The sequence below is a fragment of the Falco punctatus genome, assembly GCF_963210335.1.
Source record: "Falco punctatus genome assembly, chromosome: 2".
NCBI lineage: Eukaryota > Metazoa > Chordata > Aves > Falconiformes > Falconidae > Falco > Falco punctatus.
The window spans coordinates 61598061-61615632 of record NC_137581.1 but is presented as its reverse complement, the minus strand read 5'-3'; the positions used below and the strand labels follow the sequence as shown (position 1 = coordinate 61615632).

General features: G+C 37.9%; 1 protein-coding gene across 1 annotated transcript in view; it reads left to right on the top strand.

Moving 5' to 3' along the window:
* The window catches only part of NALF1 (NALCN channel auxiliary factor 1), a 549469-nt gene that overhangs the window by 516508 nt on the left and 15389 nt on the right, over positions 1 to 17572 (top strand). The window lies entirely within an intron of this gene.

Here is a 17572-nt window from a genome sequence, read left to right as displayed (position 1 = left end):
TATGAAAGTCATAAGAAACCAGTACATAAATACCTTTAATCCAGATAACGCAGGAGTGGCAGGGAAGAGTGTAGTTCCTGTTCTGGTAACCTCCAAGTAAATGGTATACTGAGAAATCTCAGAATAGTTTGTCACAGCTCTCCAAAATGAGGCTGAACCTCACAGCTGTTCACAATCAACTCTGATTACAACACAGCGTAAACCCCAAAACATTGCATAATGTGGCTGCATGTGATGGAACCACTTGTTTATTTGAAGAATAATAGTTCTTGAAACAAATACAGTGGAAAGGATTTTTATTCAGCATCCCAAGGGCTGTTTTCTACTACAAAGTTGAGACCACAGCAATAGCAACAGGTATATTCATGAACAGAATTATTGAAGCTTAACTTCATGTCTTAGGTTAAACTTGTGGGTGGCATTTTTTAATGTTTAGTAAGGATTGAGTTTGTATTTTGACCTCTCAGTTGTTTCTTTACTGTATTTAGCCATCTGCCTTTACAAACTTGTGGAACTCAGTATCTTCGGGGCTTCTGCCTTAGTGACCAATCTTCCTGCATCATTTTAACAATGTAAATGCTGTGTTCTATCTAAGAATTGAATCATCATTCAATTGCAGTCAATGAGATCTTGGATGTTTTAACACCCATGAAGACTAGATGACTGAAGACAGATTTTATTTTTAAAACTTCAGCTCTAGACTCGCTAGTAGTCTCCTTTAGTATTGGATTTTGCCTGTTGCAGTTAATCCCCAAGTAGTGTGACTGGGCCCTCATTCTGACCAGGAACTGTGGACCCTACACAAGGTTGTGAATAAAGAGTAGTTAAATATGAGTGTATTTAGAGACAGTGAACGAGCAAAAGAAATTAAAGGAAAATATGAAATAAAAAAAAATAAAATTCAGGTAACACAGCATGGTTGGGAACTAATTTAGTATAAATAAGTAATTAAAATAGAAAAAGTAGGCAGAGGAGATTTGCTGAGTTTTCAGGCAGCTTGTTAGCATTCATGAGAGTGGGTCTTTAGGAATTATCATGTCACACAGCTAGTTCATAGCCTAGATGAAGGATTCAGTATGTCAGTCAGTGGAACTGTAATCAAACAAAATAGGAGATGACTGAGGCTGGTTTCTGAGATTAACCAACTCTGAAGGAATTTAGAACTTTAAAGTCAAAGGAGCACAGGAGTTTAAGGTATTATTTTCTCATTCTGCTAAAGAGAAGACCTTTTAAAGAAGATATGCAGGCTTGCCATTGTGAAGATCCATTTTTAGCAAGGGTACGATTCCCAGCATGAAGAAAAGCAGCTGATCACAAAAAAATTGGTTTTCTGCTCTTTGCCCGTTCTGTATTTCACAAAATACTATTGTATATAGCTCAGGTTGACAGACTATGCTGCCAGTGCTGACTTTCCAAGATGTCTTTGATATTTATAAAGACAACATCTTTAAAAGAATAAAACCTGTCAATATGAGAAGAAATACAGCTTCATAAAAGGATAATTAACTAGGTCACAGGCTAGCAAAGAAACATCTGCAATTGTTATTCTGAGTGCATTTAGGAAAGAGACATTTTGACAGAGTCACAGCAGAGCTTCCAGACATAACAGGGTTTGATTAAGGAACAAAAGTAATCACAAAATGACTGTGAAAATTTAAAAATAGCTGTATGTTCAAAAGTTTTAAAACATCTAAAGTTCCAAACAGAAATTTAAAGATCAAAAATAACTTTTGGCCTAATTTTAACTAAAGAGGTGTTAATGCCTCCAGTTAAAAAAAAAATAAAAATATTGTTTGTTGCTATGAAACCATTTTGATTACATTTTCTGGTTTTTTTCTGCATTTTTTTTCTTCTTTAGTCATTGCTGGGTTAATGTCACACAGGAAATATGGTTTGTACTTCTGGTGCTCCAGCTGCTCACAAGTCAACTAAAGGTGCAGGTTTAGACTCTACATTCACCTTAAGACTATAAATGAACAGGACTGAACAAAAGGACACAGGGCTTCCTTACTCATTCCCAGTTAGTCTCTTCTCCCATGCTTGTCATCACAGGGCCGGATCACAGGTCTGATTCAGCTGAGAATTAAGTTACTAAAGAAGACCTTGTCTGCCTTAACACAGCTGTGCTAATATTGCCAGTACCAGAGTGGTAGCAGGAATGTGCCTCTAGTGTAAAGATGTGCAGAAGTTCAGCTATTTTAACAGCCTGTATTTATGTTGACTTGCAGTCATCACAGAAACAATGTGTAAGAACCAGGGTAATTGGAGAACTTGGGTCTAAATTAAGGACTTGCTTTATAAAAAAGATAATCTGTTTTCTTTTGCAATTTATCCTTCAAGATTATTTTTTACTAAACATTTAACATTTCCTTTTAGTATAGTCAACACATATCTTTTTACCTTTTATCATTTTATTAAACAATGTGGTTAAAACACACCATGCATTTCCACAGACTGCTTTTGTACAGTTCCCGTTGCTTTTGGAGACAAATATGAGTGTCCAGTTCTTGGTCAACAAGGAGCAGAAGCTCATGAAGCCTTCTGAACCTGTCATGTGTTTCAAGCACACATCAGTGAAACTGACACATGATTTATTCACTATTGTCACCCACTGAAATTAGGAGTAATTCCCTAATGACAACTGTCCACAGGACAGCAATCACTTGTAGGAATTTATCAATAAGCCATCCCCTCCACAATCTTCTTTCCATAGTAGTCAGCAATAGACCTTGTATAGAAACAGGCCAGAAATTTCAGACTAAGGAACAACACAGATAACTCCTAATCATCATATCTGACAGTAAGACATTTTCTTAAAGACTGTTTATATTTATACTAGCGCTCTTTCTGTTAGCCCTATAAAATATCCAAGCCACCTTGTGTACACCTTCATTTTAAGTGTCTAGTGCTTAAAATGTAGCTGAAGTATAAATGACCTTACATATGAAGTGAGAAATCATAGAATGATAAAATCATAGAATGGTTTGGGTTGGCAGGAACCTTAAAGATCACCTTATTCCACCCCTGCTGCCATGGGCAGGGACACCTTCCACTAGACCAGGTTGCTCAAAGCCCCATCCAGCCTGGCCTTCAGCACTGCCAGGGATGGGGCATCCACAGCTTCTCTGGGCAACCTGTGCCAGTGTCTTGCCACCCTCACAGTGAAAAATTTCTTCCTAATATCTCTAAACCTACCCTGCTTCAGTTTAAAGCCGTTCCCTCTCGTCCTGTCACTACCTGCCCTTGTCAAAAGTCCCTCCCCAGCTTTCTTGTAGGCCCCCTGTAGGTACTGGAAGGCTGCTGTAAGGTGTCCCCAGAGCCTTCTCTTCCCCAAGCTGAACAACCCCAACTCTCTCAGCCTGTCTTCACACAAGAGGTGCTCCAGCCCTCTGGTCATCTTCGTGGGCCTCCTCTGGACTAGCTCCAACAGGTCCATGCTCTTCTTCTGTTGGGGGCCCCAGAGCTGAATGCACTGCTCCAGGTGGGGTCTCACAGAAGCAGAGTAGAGGGGGAGAATCAGCTCCCTCAACCTGCTGGCCACACTGCTTCTGATGCGGCCCAGGATACGGTTGGCTTTTTGTGTTGCAAGTGCACATTGCCAGCTCATGTTGAGCTTCTTGTCCACCAGCAGCCCCAAGTCCTTCTCCTCAGGGCCGCTTTTAGTCCATTTTCTGCCCAGCCTGTGTTTGTACTTGGGACTGACCTGGCCCACATGTGGGACCTTGCACTTGGCCTTGAACTTCGTGAAATGCTTACTGATTCTTCAAAAAATGAGCCAGTACACCTATACAAAGCATCTAAGGTGAGCACAGTTTTGCTCCCTGAATGTCTAAAAAAATATTTTTCCCCTTATTAATTACACAAAGGAACATATGGCCTTATCTTAGGAAGATCATTTTCTTGATCTTAGTTTCTTGTTCTTGAGAAAATGTTCTTGTATTACTGCCAAGTATAAGTACTATATGGGAAAATATTTCCATTATTTCAAAAATGAGACTTTTCAGTTTTATGAGTTCTTTGCCTCTTGGTTCTGGGGCATAAACCAAGGAAATCAGAAAATCGTCCCTCTTATTCTACAATACACATAATTTTATAGATCTTTCCCTGGCACCATCTCCTTTCTGAAGTTTCATAACTCAGTCTTTCTTCAGAGGTCCCAGTGATGGGAATGCTGTCCACTTTTCTCTAATTTTGTGCCTCCATTTTGAAGTGGGATTATCTGTTTCTGGGTAGAGTATTCCAGGGGAGTGTGTGCCATTGGCTATGCAAGAGACTGTTTCTACCTCATTTCCCAGCATTTGTGCACCCAATTCTTGTTTCTTCTGGCCATAGCTGCACAGAGCTCACTGAAACGCAAGACTTAAATTATTTTCCTGGGCTCACATACTAAACGTAAAATCCCATATGGTATACGAGTACTTCAAATTTCCTTCACAATGTTTCATTTCTTTCAATCCTTCAGCACTGAACTTCACTGTCTATTCATTAAGTTTTCAGTTCAGTTGAACTTTGATATCTTTTCCTTTTGGACTTGTTTAACATTTTTTTTTCTTTCTGTACACTTGCTATCTTGTTGTTTAGCCCTATTTCTAATGCATTAATATATTGCTAAGCAAAACATAGCATATATGAAAACCTGAGACACCCTGCTTTCAACCTTTTGTACTGATGAAAACTGATTGGGTTTCGTTTCCCCTTACCCAGTTCATATACGTGACTGTATACTACTCTCAAGTAATAATAATTTAATTTGTTTACTACCTTTCTTAGAGACCTCATTAATAGATTTTTGAAGGGCTAAATACATTGTCAGCAGGATCACATTTCATTTTTATGCTTTGAAAGAATTCTAATTCATTAGAGAGAGAACTTACCTTTGCAGAAATCAGTCTGGTTAGCCTTTCTCATATCACCGTTTACAGGTTTTATTATTATTCTACCTTGAAATATTATTTTAACCAACTTATTGGCTTCCAGATATGTCTGTGGTTTATTTGTCGGTCTCTGGATGACTAAGGGAATCATTCTGAAATATAAAGTAGAATATGTTCTGTTCTCATCCCATCTAACCTATTAGCTTTTCTTAATGACAGGCTATATAATTTTTGGTAGTAGGTCTGGTGTTTTATTCTCAAGTTTTTTTGTAGTCTTCCAGCATTGTCTTCTATTTGCTGAACAAGCTGTAGCAACAACAAATGAAAGTAAATTCAAAAGGCAAAACCCTGCATCTCAATATTTTTTCTGATGTTACTGACCTATGCAAATTGTTAGATGTGTCAGCAGATAGTTACATTCCAGTTTGATCCCAGGTAGCACATGAAATCACCTAAGAAAAACTGCAGTGAGGTAAATTTTTGAAAATCTGAGAGCAAAGAACATTTTTGTTCAGCGAGAGAGTTCCTTTTACAACAGCTTGCAGAAATATCAGTTTTGCATAACTCAGGCAATCCTTTATGAAAAGGAGGAGAGGACAAACATGTTATTGTGATGGAAAAATTAAATACCTATAATACCATAAAAATAAAGTGGTACTGATTTAGTGCATTTCTTACAAGGTCATCTTTTTTCATTTGTGCATAACTATTCCAGAATATTGCTGTGGAAGACACAGTATCTTTTTGGATATCATTATTGCATACCCATCAGGAAAGGAATACAAATGTAATATGAAAGATGCTGAGCACAAAATCCCCTGATTCTCCGTAAGATAGCAGTTAACAGGTTGCCTCTAAGGCACGTTTTAACTGTAAGTAAATTGATATCAATGTCTAATATATAATAATAATATAGACATTTAGGCAAAATGCCTGAAAATTGAGATAGAATCATACAATCCAACAGGATCAAATAAAAATAAATTTATAGCAAACACTGTACATTATGATGCAATGTTTTATTCAGTTTCCCACCAAAGCACTGCATCAAGCAGTGAAAGCATTATGGTATTTCAGATAAAACCATGTATTTTAGATTTGATAGTATTAAAGGTGGTGGAAATCTGGCAAAGGAAAAACAAGCATTATTACCCTTTATGGAGATAATTGCTACTGCAGCCACTCACAGAGTAGTATCACACTCATCATACAATTAGATGTCTTTTTTTTTATTAGCTGAAAATGGTACATAATGTGACCTGTCTTGTAATTTCCATCTCAGCTAGCCCCAAGAGTCTGCCATAAAACAAAAGCTTTTTCCCTGGACTAGGCATACAGAACTGATCCCAATATTAGGCACTTTGAAGATAAGAAGCGTCATATACATTGGGCATATTATTAAAATTAGCTATTTCTTAAGCAGAAACTTATAGTAATGCTGAAAGCTGGCCCTTTCATGCTGGAATCACTGAGACATTCCTGGAACTTCTTTGGAAACTCTGGAAGAACAATAAGGTCTGGAAGAACAACAAGGTTCGAAGGAATTAGACCTATTTTTTCGTGCCAAGAACCGTGCGGCATCCAGGCATGAGAATGTTAGACCACTGCTAACATAGGAAAGGACTGGGGAAAATAAACAAGCTTTTGCATTTCAGAAAAGCAGGTTAAGAAATGAGGGGAAAAAAAGAATGGAAATAGATAAGAAGTTAAAAGAACTGTATTATTCACATCTTCTTACAACTGAGTGAAGGAAACATGCTCCACATGAGCAAAATAAAAGCTTTTATACATTCTATCAGATATCCTAGTAAGATTCTTTGTTTCAGAGATACTGAAAGTTAATGTTTTTATTTGCCTGTTTAACAGCTTTAAATTCTGCACCTATGATTTGCTTGTGATCTCACCATTCTCACTGTTGAACAGTGAACAACTGTGCAGTCTATGAGCTCCTCAAGACTGCAGACCATCATTACCAGTAGCTGATTACTGTGCACTAATCCCATCATCCAAAAGCCCTTGAGGCTTGTTTTCTACTACCAAGTCTCAAATCTCATGCCCTGAGACTAAAGGTTTCTCTGGTTGATATCTATCTCATACTACTCTGATAAGAGCCATATGGAGCCCCTCTTGCACTCTGTAGGAGACATTACCACTGGTCTGGCACACAAAATCAGGTAGAAGACACAGATCTGTCTTGTCTTCAGAAGAATCACAAATCAATATCTCATCTTTTTATTTGTTCCCTATAATTGACCAATAATCAAGATCAAGTGGATTAAACTGGTAAAGAGCCATAACAAGTTCAGGGGATATAAAAGATGTGTTAGATTTTAAGTGGCAAAACCTGATAAATCTAAGTATTTGAATTAGCAGTTCTAGTATTAACAGTGCTTGAAAAATTCTACTTTATGCTCTGAATGTCAGCAAGGGTATCTAGCAATAATTTGTGCTTCCAACATTGCTCTTAATAGTAGAGAATTTACCTGAAAAAAGATTTAATTTAGTGTTCACCTGAATCAGCCATCTCTGTCTACATGTATGACACAGTACATGACTATAGTGCTTGAATAATTGCATAGGGTCTTATATATCTTAAATTTGGTTTACTGATCTTTATAGATGAGTAAATGTAGTAGAAAGTATCAAGAATACACCTCAATTTCTCTCCAAAGTGAACCCAGTAGTGGGAGGGTTAATATATAAAAAGAAAAGTTCAAAGACAGCCAGCAAACTGTAAGTCTGCTGATGAAGTATAAACTTCAGAGGCATGATGGGATTTGTATGCTGGTAAACAACATATACACTAGCTTTCAAAAGACTTCTCAAACTATATTATGGGGAGATTTATACAGAGAAAACAGAAAACACAGAACAAAAAGAAAAAAAAAAAAAAAGGGAAAAAAGTAACACAGGTTTCCTAAAGTGGTTAAAAGATTGAATCCTCATGAATACTGTATTATATGGTGTAAGAGCCCTGAACGCTGAACTTATAGACATGAGCTGTCACTGCGGGCCTAACCGCAGACAGTTTGCCCCGATCTTTATGTAAACTCTGCCTCCAACTCCTCTGGGAATTCAGAGGTGAGAAGATTGTGTTGCAGTCTCTGTGCTGGTGATTAGCAGACTGGCAGGTGAAATGGCAAAAGGTATGTGCAAGTTGTCCTGTTGCTCTGTAATCACTTGTGACAGCAAGCTTCATTCTGCTGCAGCAAATGTCTCATCACTTGCAGAGCCACACCAGAGGGGGGAAACTCCTCACTTGGGACATCTGCTCTTGGGTGAGCTTATTATTGAGCCTATAGGTGAACTCTTTGGAGACCTTATTGTGCTCTCCCAGAAAATAGGATTTATTAAATGCATGATCACAAGCCATCATGGCTCAAACTGCAATGTCATATAAATATTCCCATATATTTCCCTGCCTCCCCCCCCCCCCCCTCACCCCTGCATATACACCCATCCAGGCAAGGTTTGGCTACCTGGGATCAAGCCAGCTTTTGGTGCAGCTGTGTGGCCTCAAACCAGAGCTGTGTGAGAAAAAAACTGTGAGAATGGAAAATTTGTCTCCTTTCCCCGGGAGCTGCTTTTAAGCTCAGGCACTCACCGTCTTTGGATATCAGGATGTCTCACTCCAACACCATAAGAGAACACAACTCCGGCGTTTTAATGTCAATCCACACATTAAATGTATGGGGAAAAGGTAACACAACTTGAGGAAATTGAGTGTAACAACGTAGAATAGTGCAGTGGTTTCTCCAGCCCTGTTCCTGCATTGAGAAATGGCTAGAGAAAAGAGTAAGGCCAATCTACTTTGCCTCTAGATAGTTTACAACATGAAAAAGTTCTTCTAATTAATTTCAAATAACCATGAGTAAGATAAACTTTCGTCAGTGATACAAATAATATCATTAATAGAGCCTACACTGTGACAGGCTCCCTCCATTGTTATGAGTTCTGGGTTGTTGTTTTTTTTTTTTTTTCTTTTTGAATAGATTTCAGATTCTAAAGCAGGGGTCCTCAAACTTTTTAACCAGGGGGCCGGCGCGCAGATGAAGTGGCAGGCAGTCATCTGCAGATGCTTGGTTTCCCCGGTGGGGGTTGGGGGAGGGTGGGGGGGATGTTTCTGTAAATACCAGGGGCTGGATTGAGGACCCTGGGGGGCTGTATCTGGCCTGCGAGCCTGTTCTAAAGTCTTTGTGTTGTCTCTAGTGCCTTAATTTTCTTATTTGTTCTGGATTCATTGGCTCCTTGTCTTTAGTATTTACTGAATCTTCAGATGCTTGCTTGGATATAGGCAGAGAACTTCTCAGCCTGCATGATCAAGGTGAAAATTCAGCACCAAAGTTGAATAAGTCTTATGTTTAAAGAGGTTATAATTCCAAATGGGAAGAGACATTTGAGGCACAGAAAACCATTCCTCTGTGTTTGTTTATATCAGCCTATGACAAGTCCCTTCATCTGCCAGGAATCTGCAGCAGCTGTTGCTAGTTGATTGAAGACTCTCTGGGCCCACAAGGGATTGTTTCTTCTGAACAACAGATAGAACTGCCTTGTAGGCAGAAAATATCAGGTCCTTAATTTGAGGAAGCAGAGAATGTAAAGAGAGAGACTCTCCTGGCCTCCTGCATACACTGGTAGTCAGCAGTATCAATCTTTGAATAATGTCATGTTGAACTGATTTATACAGACTACCATCACTTTAAAAGTGATGGAGAACAGAGTTGTACACAAAGACTTTCCAGCCTTGACAGGTTGCTTGGTTCATGAATTCAGATGTATTTTTGGAACAGACTGTAATACTTTAAAACAGGCCCCAGCCCATTCAAAACTGACTGGAAGTCAGTGGTCTTAAGACCTTCCAAGGAAGCTGATCAGGCACTTTAAAGATTATTAATTTATTGTGTTTTCATAGTTTGAACACTTTAATATAGTATCTGACTAAGTGGAGTATTATTAAACTCACAAAATCAAAAGCTAGTGACCCCTTTTTACTTTTTACCAGACTACTTATTTCTGTAATGAGATATTTAATTTTCAATTTCCTTTAAGCTCACCCAAAGGGATGTTTATCATCTTCAAAATAAAGTTTCTTTGCAATACTAAGAACTAAGGCTGAATTCTGATACAGATGAGTTCAGGTTTAGGTTATTATAAAACAACAGTGAAGTTAATTATTGTGGTGACCCCAGTTGAATAGATGTCTAATCACCAGAAAGATAGGACTGGTGGACCTGCTTTTTGCACATCTGTTCCTTGCAGAAGCTTAATTTATGTTGGCAGACAGGAACATTACAGACCTCTTCCATATCTGTGTCTAATTTCTCTTTAAGATTACCAAAGTGACAGTGAGACATTGATGCTATCCCCTTTGCAGTAACTTCTCCATAATCAAAGAAATATATTTGTATTAGAAGCTGGCATAGCTGCATATTTCTGGTTGTCTTTTTCAATATAAGCAACAAAGATGTGATCAGAGCAGCTTGTCATTTCTCTCATTTATATTTGTTTAAAAGAAATCTTGTTATGTAGTATATGAACTGAAGCTAAGATCGACAATGTTCTAGCAAATGAATTTCAACCTTGGTTTACCATTCCTCTATCTTCAAATAAAATAACGTGTGTCTTTCAAATTGAATTATTCATATGATAGGTAAAATAGGGAAAGAAACAAGTTAGCGTATTTAATTTATCATCATTTAGGAAACACAAAAAGGTTTTTGTCTCTTAATACAATAGTTCGCATTCACTAGCCTCAAGAACTTCTTCAAAAATCTTAAAATATTTATCTTATGATCTTCCATCCATGCAGATACAGAAAGTATTCATTATAATAAAATATAAATAAAATAAAAGGTTAAAATAACCACCAGACAGATGTTTGTTCCCAAATTACAGTAATTTTCAAGCATAAGTTTCCATAATATGAAACAGACATTCTCATTTCCTGGTGCAGTCTTTTAACACTAGGAATTTAAAAAACACATGTAGAATAGAAAAAATGGAAAATATGATGTCTGTTCTACAGGAAGGTCAGATTTTTAATTTGCATTCTATCTGCATCAGACTTAAAAGAAAAAAGAAAAAAAAAGACTCACAAAAATCAAAAGCAAAACCAGAATTCTCCAGGGGAAAAAAATAATGGTGGGTGTGTGTGCAGGTACGAAGCAACTTCTCTAAAAAGCAGAGCAGCTTTGAGCCAATATTGCTGTAATAAAATAGAAAAGTGTGATATGTATTTCAATGAATATTTTATGATCTATCTTTGGCTGTATAAACAGAATGACAATAGTTTATCTGGAAATAAATGTTTGAACCTTATTGAATAATATTTCCCCACCAAAATTGCTTGATTTTTATAGTGTTGAAATAAAATGAAAATTATATCTTTTTAAAAAAAACTTGCATCCACTGAAAATCTGTTTCTGTGAAATAACTTATCAGCAACATATTTGAAAGCCACTTGTTATATGTTTTCTACTGAATGTACTGAAGAACATTAATCACCTGATGGTACCACTGACTCGTTGGCAAAGATATGTTATGGAGGATTGATCCCTCCTATTTAGTCACTATTGCCATGCTATGTGTGTGCTTAGCTAGTCCTGTCCTGAGGCAGCCCTCAGTCTCAGAACGGGAATGGGAGTGAAGGCCAACAGAAGGGAAACACCACCAGCTCTCATGGGTAGAAGGTTCTCTGTAAGAGCTGATTTTTATTCCATAGTACACATGCAAAAATGCAGCCTTCCTGAAGTCAGACAGCCCTTACTGCTCAAACTGACAAAGTTCCTGGGGGAGTTCACATATGTAACGCTACTTGTCAGACTTAATCAGGTCTTGTACCAGTTAGCCATCTTTATTTTAGTTGTATAGTCTGTATAAAATACACTTGTAAGCTATCTAAAAGACATCTCTGCTTGTACAACATGATATCTCAGGTTCTGATGCACAAAGCAGACACGGAGATTGACCCAAGTGTTTCTTAAAGAAGATGCGCTGTCACTCAGACCAACACATAATACCCTGGTGATCCAAATACAAAAAGCCTTTTAGAGACTGCACTGCACAGACAGTACATTAGTTGGTAGGTGACAGTAGCTATTACTTCTCTGCCGTACAGCATGCATAAGATTTAAAGTGAATTTTACAGCAAAAGCTTTGTCACAGGAGGACACAGGCATGCTTTTCTGGGGTCCCCTCATCACTGGCATGTGTTATGTCAAAAGTCTGACAAGAGGCCAGGGGAGGTGGGGGGCAGACAGCCCTCCCATTGAGTCACGAGGTTCAGAAAGAGTCTCCTTGCTTTCAGAAAGGAGTGTAAGGGTGGCTAGAACCAGTCCTAGTCTCAGACTTGGTCAATTGTTTTAGATCTAAAGGATTGTATATCCAGGGTTTGGGGTGGGATGGGGGACAACAACATGGGGACATGGGGGTATAGAGACACAGACCTCCCACTGAGTCACAAGGTTTGGAAGGGATCCCCTTGCTTTCTAAACTCCTTCTCAGAAAGGAGTCTAGGTGCAACTAAATCAAATCTTCGTCTTGGACTGGGGCAGTGGTTTTAGGTCCAAAGATTTATATGTACAGCCACTCATCAGAGTCAATGTTTACCTTTCAGAACCAGCTTAATGACTTTCATTGAAACACTTTCACAAAGTTGAAAAAATAGATGATTTATTAAGGCAACATATAACAAGTTCAGAATTGCCATTGGTAAATGCGCTTACTGAAAAAATCAAGCTTGAGTTAAGAGTTCAGCATTTTTATTAAAAATACAGTCCTGGGTAACATCTCACGTAGTCGGAGGCACAAATCTTACCAAACAGGTGTCCCTGCTTGGGGAGGAGGGACGTTCTGGCCCGTAAACCCATCTAGTAGTTCAAGATCACGTACTCAAAATAAGAGCATTCTAAAATGTCAGATTTTATACACATGGTGAGGTGGTACTAAGTAAATTATTGTGTGCCAGTTGGCCCTTAGCAAGGTATCAATTCTGGAAGGTCAGTGGGGACCGATGGTTCACCATGGAGCAGGGAGGATTCATTACAGACAGATCCATGATCACAGATGTGCGGCGGTCTTCCCGGCCTTCCCTGAAGCAGCACCAGGTCGTGAAGCCCCCACCTCACCCAGGGCAGCACTCAGCTGGTTTGCTTGTTAGACCAGGTGTGCTGTGCAAGTCAAACTCCCAAATCCACTTTGAGCCAAATACAGTTGTTCGTTGCTAGGTCAGGATGGAGGGACAGGAGCACACCACCACAGCATGAAACCTGTAATTACATTAAGATCTCATCCCCTTATTTCCTGTATATATTGTTTGATATATTCCTCTTTGCCTGGCTAATGCTCAGGTACGGTTCTGAGTGATGAGTAGTTATCTTTATTTGGGTAAGCAAAGGCTTAGAAGTTTTCCAGCCTTCACAAGTAGCTTTTCTACAACTCTGTTATTGAAACATGAAGACAACTACTAGTATTTTTAAGTCCCTGGTATACCTGGTGATCCTACCCTTTACGGCTGTAGAATACTAAAACAGACTAAAATGGAATAAAGGATGTTAGGCTGAAGTAGATGCTTTAAAAATGTTTCATAGAAAGGTTGAGATGGAAACCCTAGAAGAGACAACGTCATTGATTACAGTAATGTCACAGAATACCACACAGAGACAACAATTCACCCAGACTAAAAAAAATGCCAAACATGGGACATAAACATATGCTCTAATTTTAAATGCACTTATAATGCTTTTACATAGTTCATACATTCATAACTATGAATCAGAAGGAGATTGGGCGTGTAGTAGACATCACCCATTGCATATAGGCAGTATGTTGCATACTAGAAACTTTAAGGTTGTTTTTGGTTACAGAAAATCATATGCTAAAGCTGAGGCTGACAGGAAAAGAAGGTTTTTGCTTTCCAGACATAGCTTATTCACAGCTTATTCAATGATTCAGGGTGGGCTGGGGACCACTGGGGTAGAACGCAGCAAAACTTGAAGGCCACATCACTATTCTACAACCCAGATATTTATTTTTTTTAATGAATTATGTATCTGCATCCCATTCTGCTGAAATAACTCGGTTTACGTAATAAGTAATTCCATGAATATTCTTGGAAAAATCAATTGATTATTCAGTCACAGCCTGAGGTACTCCTCAGTATACATAAAGACTGCAGAATTAACTCAAAATACACAGGCTTTGGGAGAAGCTGAGCTGGAATCATATCACACTGTCTCAGAGCAATACTGTTAACTCCTTTATCTCAATAATGTACGATTTCCTGATGTGGTTGAAAATTTCAGTGTACAGAATGCCTCTGAAGTTCATGAGGGGACTCTTCCTTTTCAACTGGTAGATGAAATTAAGTTGTTCTCGGAAGACTTAATTTTCATACCAAGGAATGAATATGGTTGCAAAGCATCAGAGCAATGCAATTAAAATTTATTTTGATTCAGAAAATTTACTATTTTGAGAGATGGTTTCTGTTGTGATTTCTCTCTGCCTACTTTCTTTCCCTCCCACCATCCTCCACAGCTACACAGTAAGAGCTATTTGATATTTTCTAGGTTTCCTTTTGTATTACTATTTTGACAACCTAGCCAGTAATCAAATTTTTGTTCAGTGAGAAAAAAAAAAATAATTTTCATGCAGAATAGCTAAAGTAAGTACCTCCTGAAAATTTCACACTGTTCATTAAGAACTGTGATGGCAACAGCAGTCAGAAATGGTGGGGGAAGGGGCAGAAGAGAGCTGAATTCACCTCTTGAAAGCTATGAAGAATTGGCGGACGTAGAGAATGAAACTGACTGAACTTTTCTATTCTGCTTTACTGATACATCTCTTGCAGTGTGACTCAGATGATTCAAGCGACAGTCTGTTTTGACAGAAATTAGGTGATGTAGAAATACATGTATTGTGCATGTATGAGTGAGCAAGACTAAGAGGGGGAGGGAGAGAGAAAGAAGGCATATATGCATAGTAAATACAACTTTCATTTTCCCATCATTTTTGCAGTCTTAATAAATACTGGTCATACAATAAAAAATAATTTTGTGCAGTTGCACAGCCAATTGCAAGTCACCTAATGTAATGACCAGGGCTGTGGTCAGCCAATGCACTGTTCTACCTGGAAATACTGCACACGTTGTGGGCAGCAACTGCTGGCCCCTCTCTAGGCAAATAATGCAACCATATTACCTAATAATTCTTCCTGATTGCATTTCAAGACCAGAAAGAATAACTCCGAGACACTACCTAACCTCACATGTGATATGAGACACAGAACGTCTTAAAAAGAGACAATATCTGGGCTGCTATTCCCCACAAAAAAAGACAAAAATAAGTGTTCTTCCTGAGTATCCTGAGAAAAAAAGCACACACTGTGCTCTTTTAGTTTCTCAAAATTCTCCACACGCAACCTTTCTTTCTTTCTTTTAACTCTGAATCCATTTATCTGTAATGATTTGACAAGCAAATGCAGTTTAGTGTCTGGTTTGCTTGTGAAGTGTTGATTCCTTGAAATGTTGAAGCTGGTTATTTGTGTTGGGTGCTTGGTCATTGAAGTCATAAAATACATTTTTCTGCTTCCAGACATTGGCTTGAAAATAGTAGAGCTGTGGAGGCAGTGGGCTAACAGCTAGGCACTGTGGGCGAACCTTTTCTAGTGCTCAAATCTGGCTCTATTTTGTTTTCCTTATCCAGATGTGACTTTAAATTCCACTACAGATGCACTATAAGTACTCAAGTGTTAAAAAAAAGCCTAAAAATTTAAAGTGTTAAAGTTTCTCATGATGTTCACTCCTCCAGCTACTCAGGCTCATTCATGACAGTTCTCAGGCCTGAAAAAGACCTGGAAAAATAGACAGACTTTGTGGGAAGGGCTGAAGACCAGCATCTCCTGCCTTCTAGGCTAGTTTTCAGTATACCCTGAGGGTTTCACTTACTATTTCTTGGACATTTCACAGTATTCTGCAGATATATCTTGTCATGATGGGGGTAGGAAGGCTGATAAGTAACAGCATCTCACCAAAAGTAGGATATGACCTAAGTTCATATCCAGACAGAACTCTGAAAATCTTAGTTTCTATGTAACCTTACTGGCCAAAACAGTGCAAAATGGGACCAGCATATTAAAAATCTCAATATAGACTGCAGGCAAGGTTGAAAGGGGCTGCAGTAAAAAGGATACAGAATGCAAGGCATTTATCTGAGAAATAGATCTCAGGAACAGGTATACTCATGCATTCTTTAAAAATATGGACAGGAGTTCAAGTGCAATTTTAAGCCAAAACTGAGGAGCTGTGAATCAGAGCAAAAAGGTAGTGTGTACAAACTGAGACTGGATACACAAAAATGTTCACAGAAGCCTATGATCACATTTTTTACTTCTGCTCTTGAATAAACATTTATTTCCTGTTTTACTTAAGTAGACACATGGATTTAGAATTTTCTTGTTGCCATGTATGGTGTGCTGTTCAATACACCACCTATAATCTGATATACATTTCCAAACATGATTCATAAACCAGCTTGCTACTGTTAGATCTATTCTATGAAGAGAAAACTAAACAGGTCTATAGTGTTAGTGATCAGGAAGGAACATCTGTGAATATTTATCTGTTATCAGACCCAGCATTCCTGTCTCCAACCAATAGACTATGCTTACTGACTAAATCGAAGTAAAAAAATGTTTACTTTATTTCTTTTATTGTTGTAAATGCCAATGTAGCACCTGAAGCATTAAAAATGCGGTTGAGTATATATTCAACACTGGGAAAACCTCTTGTTTAGAAGTTTATTTAAAAACAAAAAGTACACACACAACCTAATCTTCCTTCTCATTAATCTTTTAGTATGGATAAGAAACCTTTGTAAGCAATTAAAATTGAATTTGTAATGAAAAGAGCTTGTTTTACAGAATGCAGTATGGGAAAGCTGCTGTAAAGCGATGATCACAAACCGTATGTTAGTGATAAAGGCTTCACTTTATCACCTAGCAAGCTTACCCATACCTGTCACCACTGTAAACAAGCTAAAATAAAAGTTGTGATTCTGGGACTAATACATTGAAATTAACTATACAATTTAAGCTGCTACTGACACTAATAAAATTATAACTGATGAGATGAAACATGCTGAAACCAAACCAAACCCCTAGATTGCTCTTTTCAGGTGTCAGTTTTTTAACTTTCTGTGCTTAAAAATGTAATCTAAGTTCCAAAAAAAAAAAAAAAAAAAAAAAAACACAAACACAAAACTGGTGTAAGTAAAAAGAAAATAATCAGTTGACTATATTGCTTTTCAGCCTGTGATAAAGGAAAGGTAGTTACTAAGATTTTCAGATATCCTGAATGAATACAAAGAGGAAAAATGTGTTATATAACAACCCAGACAGCAAGTATCTAGCTACTAAATAATGTACTTCAAAACAGATAAGTTGAAAATAAAATGGGAAACAAGCAAACCTCTCCATACTCAGTCACACAGGTTTTTCATCAACTTCGTAGCCTGGTGTCCAATATATTTTTGTATGACTGATCACATGTGAAACTTTTCTGTTTCCAAAAAGCTATCTTAATTCTTATGACAAAGACCACTGCTCAGAAGATAATAGGCAAAAGAAACTAAAATCAGTATGTTTAATTTGCTTTTCTGTTTAAATGATTATAATAATTGTAATAATCATAGGTCCTGCATCA